This window comes from Myxine glutinosa, chromosome 6, assembly GCF_964187855.1.
Source record: "Myxine glutinosa chromosome 6, kmMyxGlut1.1, whole genome shotgun sequence".
Taxonomy (NCBI): domain Eukaryota; kingdom Metazoa; phylum Chordata; class Myxini; order Myxiniformes; family Myxinidae; genus Myxine; species Myxine glutinosa.
The window spans coordinates 5,479,859-5,485,864 of NC_136266.1; the positions used below are offsets into that span (position 1 = coordinate 5,479,859).

Below are 6,006 nucleotides of genomic sequence, written 5' to 3' on the forward strand. Positions count from 1 at the left end.
TCATTCGACTGTCCGGAAGATCATCGACAAGGTGAGAAGATTCCAAACAACTGCCAACTTGTTCAGGTCAGGCCGCCCCAGCAAGTTCAGCCCGAGAGCAGACCACAAGATGCTGAAAGAAGTCTCTAAGAACCCCAGAATGTCATCACGGGACCTACAGGTAGCTCTTGCCACTGTTGATGTCAAAGTGCATGAGGCTACCATGAGAAGGAGGCTGCACAAATTTGATCTACATGGGAGGTGTGCCAGGAGGAAGCCTTTGCTGTCCAGAAAGAACATCAGGGCAAGATTAAATTTTGCCAATGAACATCTAGGCAAAGACCAGCACTTCTGGAACAATGTGCTCTGGACAGATGAGTCAAAGGTAGAGCTATTTGGCCACAGTACCAGAAGACATGTTTGGCGAAAACTAAAGACAGCATTTGACCACAAGAACCTGATACCAATTGTAAAGCATGGTGGTGGAAATATTATGGTTTGGGGCAGCTTTGCTGCATCAGGGCCTGGGCAGCTCACCATCATAGAATCCACTGTGAATTCTTCATTGTACCAGAGGGTGCTTGAGGATAATGTGAGGCCATCTGTCGGGAAGTTGAAGCTCAACCGAAGGTGGATCTTGCAACATGACAATGACCCTAGACATACCAGTAAATCCACCAAGGAATGGCTGAAAAGAAAGAAATGGAGGGTTCTGGAATGGCCAAGTCAAAGCCCGGATCTAAATCCCATCGCGATGTTGTGGGGGGGATTTGAAACGAGCTGTGCATGCTCGAAACCCCTCAAACATCGCACAGCTGAAAGAATTCTGCATGGAGGAGTGGGCAAAAATTTCTCCCAGTCGATGTCAGAGACTGGTAGACAGTTATAAGAAACGCCTACTTGAGGTTGTTTCTGCCAAAGGGGGCAATACCACCTATCAGAGCCAAGGGTGTACTTACTTTTTCCACATGCGAAATTTGCATTTATGTTTATTTTAATTATACAATGGACTACAAAATGTACATGTTTCATGATATTTGTTATATTATATCACCTTTATCTATCAATATTGTTGAAATGAAGATCAAATAGCTGTATGTTGAAATATGTTGAAAAAGTCAAAACTTTACATGGGGTGTACTTACTTTTTCACGTGACTGTATAGTTCAATCTGATACTAACAAGGCTGCTTTCTTGCTTTATAAACCCATACCCCCGGGGCAGGGGACCCCCCTCCAGGGGCCGGGCCAGGCGACAAGTCACCAGGCCCGGCCTCCGGAGTGGAGTCCACCCTTTCCTCCACTGACCTACGGCTATGTGGTGGACGTGCAGGTCTCGGCCGAGGACGCGGTTGTTGTGTCGACTCTACAAGGAGCCGCTGCACCAACTCCTTGTAGGCCTGCGCCCTCCGCTTTCCCTTGATGGCCTCAAGGGATCGGCCAGGGGCTTTATCAGGCAGTCCTTGGTTTAAAAAACCGACAACCCTGCTGAATCAGCCGGACCTCCTCGAGAGCCATCATGTGTTCTTCCACGGAGTCCCACCGCGCCTTCCCCCTTGCGGGAAGATGAAGCTCATGGAACTCCCGAGGGTGTTTAGCACGAGAGTGCACTCCAAGCCCAATTTTCGTCCCGAATTCCCTTCCACAGTCCGCACACGCAAACACCGCGCGCCCCCGAGCCCCGCCTGGCTCCAGCGCGATACCCTCCAGGGTAACTGCAGAGGAAGCACCCGAACTTTCCGCCATTATTCTTTTACGAAATTTGGAGGGTAACTCCGGGGAAAAGGGGGGTGCTTCCCCAGATCCCCTTGGTGCCCAGCCGCAACTTGGCACAGCCCCAAAGGAGCTGCCCCGACTCTCGCCACGTGGAGGCGGCGGCTTTAGGCCACTTATCCTTTCCTCAAATTGAGGACCACGACCACGCTATACCACAGTAAGCCACAGTACCGTATCGCAACTCCTTCTCCAAGATAAAGACGAAGAGTGTCGCTCACATACAGTCACCAAAGTCTTCCGACCTCCACCATCGTAGTTGTGGGCCAAGCCGCAACGTATGAATTCTTGCCTCAAGCATTGTGGCAGCACTTTCTTCGGAAAATAAAGAACCTTCCCCTAAAAAGCTCTCACCTGTCCTTTCCTTATCAAAAATCCTTGGTCTCTCGAAACAGTGACCTCGGTGGTGCCCTTGTTAAACTTTTTAACCTAGACCTCCTAGTACTCACTTGCTACACACCGTATCTCCGAGGGAGAGACCTCCTGGTTGGGTGCGAGGAAGGGAAGGGCGAAGACCGTTATCATCCAACAAGCCTAAGGATTCCATGACTATATCCCCATTTCGTATCGTGTCATAGATCGTGCAAGTGTCCTTAAGAGAGATCGAAAAAGATCAAGAGCGATCGAGAGAGATCGAGAGATCAGGAGAGATCGAGAAGGATCAAGAGAGATCGAGAAAGATCGAGAAAGATCAAAAGAGATCAAGAGAGATTGAGAGAGATCGAGTGAGAGAGAGAGAGAGTAAGTGACTGGAACAAACTCCCCCACTCCCTTCAATCCCACTCCTCCCTCCAGGTCTTTAAAACAGCTGTTCACCACCATCTCTTATCTTCCCCCATCCAAAACCTTGATCTTTTCTACCCCCGCTAATTCACCCCAGAGTCCTTGCAGTGCTCATATGTTTTATACCTCTCCCACCTCCCCCCAAGTCCTCCCGATGTCCCTGCTCTCAAATGTTGTGTTTGTGTCCTTCCCCCTCTCTCCCCATCTTGTCTGCCGCTCCCCTTGTTTTTTGTTTTGTGTGTCGGTTTGACTTTTTGTGTGAGTAATGTTAGCTCTTTCACGAGCCTCGATCTTGTATACAAAAAAAACCAAAAAAAAAACCTATAACTTCAAAGGACTTTCAATATCATGTATTATGTAATAGTTATATCACAAATATAAAGACAATGGTTTTCAATTACCTTTGTTTGTTGCTTTTCTATAATCCTGAGCACTATTTTGAGGCCTTTATTGGATTCTTTGAGCCAGAAAACATAGGATTAGCATATTTAAGTAAGTTTCTAGGTTGACTAGAAGCCGAGACAGCGCAAAATATTGTTACGGACGCGGTTTAGATGTTATTTACCGAGCGGTGGTATTGCCGCGACCGAACAGTTATTCCCCGACTAGACCCCGATTCCACCCAGACGTTGACCAAATTGCGCTATGCCAAATCGATGATGGAAAGGACGCGACGACTGGGAAAGAGGAAACGACGCAAGGGGTACAGTTCTCAAGACCTCCGGAGGAGGGTATAATTACAGTGGTGGAGAAAAGGGGGGTAGATTACACGGCAGAGTGAGGTAAAAGACACAGAAGAGATGGGCACTTAAATACAATCTTATCTATTCCCGGACAGACCACAGACAAACGGAACAAGGCTGACTTACACAGGGATTGATGGCAGGGAGGGACAGGTAGTTCGATGGCACAAGGTGCACCTTGGCTCAGGGACAGGATAAAGCACGGTCCAGTCCAGAAGATGCGGGGAGGCCTCACAGCGCTCGGAGGGTACGTCTTGCTTGCTCCAAGCTCAGCGCGCATCTGACGTCACCTCCCTCTCCCTGCGCATGCTCAGCGGGGAGTGACACGCCCTCGGCTGGTTGGCTCCGCCCCACTGGGGCCGGTCCGCCGCTTCCATTGGGTGCGGGGGTTACCGGGCTCCGCCCTTGACGAGGAGCTGACAGGGAGCCCCTATTTGGTAACCCCGTCGAGCACATGTTCGATGGCGGCTCGTTGGGGAGGCCTGGTGCCCTCCCAACACCCCCTACCAACCAAGCCGGAGTGAGGACGCGCACTCCCCGCGCCCGCCGCTGCCGTTGCTGTTGTTGTTGTTGTTGTTGCTGAACCGTGAGGAAGAGCTGCGGGGAGGTATTGGGAGGTCCTAAACTTCCTAACGGTGCCATACAATCACATTCTGGTGCAACGAAGGGTCAGAATTAATGGAAACGAGTCCTTAACTGACATAGACTAAGAATAACTAGCAAGATGTCCTATAGTTGTCTTACATGAGATGCGGTGAACCTGGGCACGACATTTAATGGGGGAAATAGGGGGAGGTCGGGTCTACAGAGTGTTGTTTACAGAAAATGGGACTAGGGAATGGGGGATTGGGGATAGTTGGGAAGTATTGAGGAAATAGGGGAATATTTACAAGCGGATATGGATGGATGCAAATCCCATATCCGCAACAATATGTATTTTATGGCGGCCATTTTGAAAATCCAAAATCTGTGTGTGCAAATGCCAACATTGATTTTCGGATTCTGATGATGATTCCAAAAATGTATAGGTTTGCTAATCTCCCAAAATTTTGAACGAAATTATATTTGTTAACATAGTGAACCTGACTATCAGATTGATCAGCGTTGGTGGCACCCCACGAAGACCAAGAATCCTCCAGAGGGCATCCCGATTCACAGAATCGAACGCTTTGCGGAGATCAACATAGGCTGCAAGCAGCCCCTGACGAAACTCTCACGCGTTTGGTGAGGACCCGAAGCGCAAGGATACGGTCAATCGTTGACTTCTTTGTTGTAAAACCCGACTGGTCGCTGGTGCTCGAGCAGATGGCGGTGAACCCTCCCAAGAATGATACAAGCAAAGATCTTGCCCGGCACCGAGAGTAGTGTCACCCCTCGGTAGTTGTTGCAGTCCTGGTGATCACCCTTCCCTTTCCAGATGGGGACAATAAGGCCCCTCTGTCAGTCAGTTGGGATGATGCCTGTGCTCCAAACAGAGCACAGAACTGCATGCAGCGACTCAAGTACAGCATTTCCACCAGCCTTGAGAAGCTCAGCATGGATCCCACAAATTCTAGGAGCTTTGCCCCCTTTCAACCGGTTCACCACCGCCTGTGTTTCCACAAGTGAAGGCGGTTCACAGTTAATTGTGGGGTCAGCATTTGGGATCGCAACACCCCTGACATCCAACTCAACAGCCGGTGGGTCAGCCTGGTACAGCCGTTCAAAGTAACCGGCCCAGCAGGCCTTCACTTCAGACTCCCCTGTCAAGAGGCCACCACCTCTGTAAGCTCTAACTGCAGTACACCTAGGGATAGGCTTAGAGGAACGCAATGCAAGGATTCCTCTAAGCGGGATGAGAATCACATGTCCACAAGTGATGCTCTACCCTTGCACAGATTCCTCGCACATAGGCCTCCCTTGTCCACCCTCAGCGAACGTATAACCCAAGGAGACCGTCATCTGGTGGACGACACCTCAGCACCGCTCCGACACACACCTCCACAACCCCACCCAGGAAAGTTACCCCGTGCTTTTCCTCCTATTATTTTATCAAAGAATGGGATCCCGAAGGCTTTTCCCCAATCCCGTCATCCGGTGAGTTGCTCTGCGAAGGGCAGCTGCAAGGAGGTACTCCAACGGAGTGGGTTTTTTTTAGTTGTGTTCTTTGTGCGTGTTGCAGAATAACATGTTTTTATGGTGGCCGGAGTGCAAATCCTGCCACCAACCTCCTGGAAAGAGCTAACCCGACTGCAAGAGGACGTCCGCAGACACAAACTACCATGAGTTGTACAAATCATTTTAAATATGCCAATTCCCTGTATTATTGTATAATGAAAACTATAGTCATCATAGATGGGGGAATGTGTTGAAGCATACGTGTCTGTTTGTGGGAAGAAATGCATTGAAACTTGTTGGGTGTACTCGGGGTGTGCATGGACATTTTCTAAGTTGGGATGGCCACCTCCAACTGAAAGTTGCTATCCTTTGCTATTTTTGTAGGGAGTGAGTATTTTTAGAGAGAGTAAATACGTTTATATTTGTAGTGTAAAAGGTTGGGTGGAGATGGGGAGTAAAGTAAAGGGAACAACTGAGATTTGGACTTAATGGTTGAAGGAGTTGGAATATTGTCATTTTACATATGTAATGTATAGATGATTCGTTCAAGTGAAAGTCGTCAAAATGACGAAACATCCGGAGTCCCACGAAGCCTCTGATTGGAACCGTTTGAAGGTTCAGATCGAATGTGG

At 49.0% G+C, this 6,006-nt stretch overlaps 1 protein-coding gene across 4 annotated transcripts in view; it reads left to right on the plus strand.

The window, feature by feature from the left end:
- RABEP1 (rabaptin, RAB GTPase binding effector protein 1) overlaps positions 1–6,006 on the plus strand; it is a 102,029-nt gene that overhangs the window by 94,583 nt on the left and 1,440 nt on the right. The gene's annotated exons all lie outside the window — the stretch shown is intronic.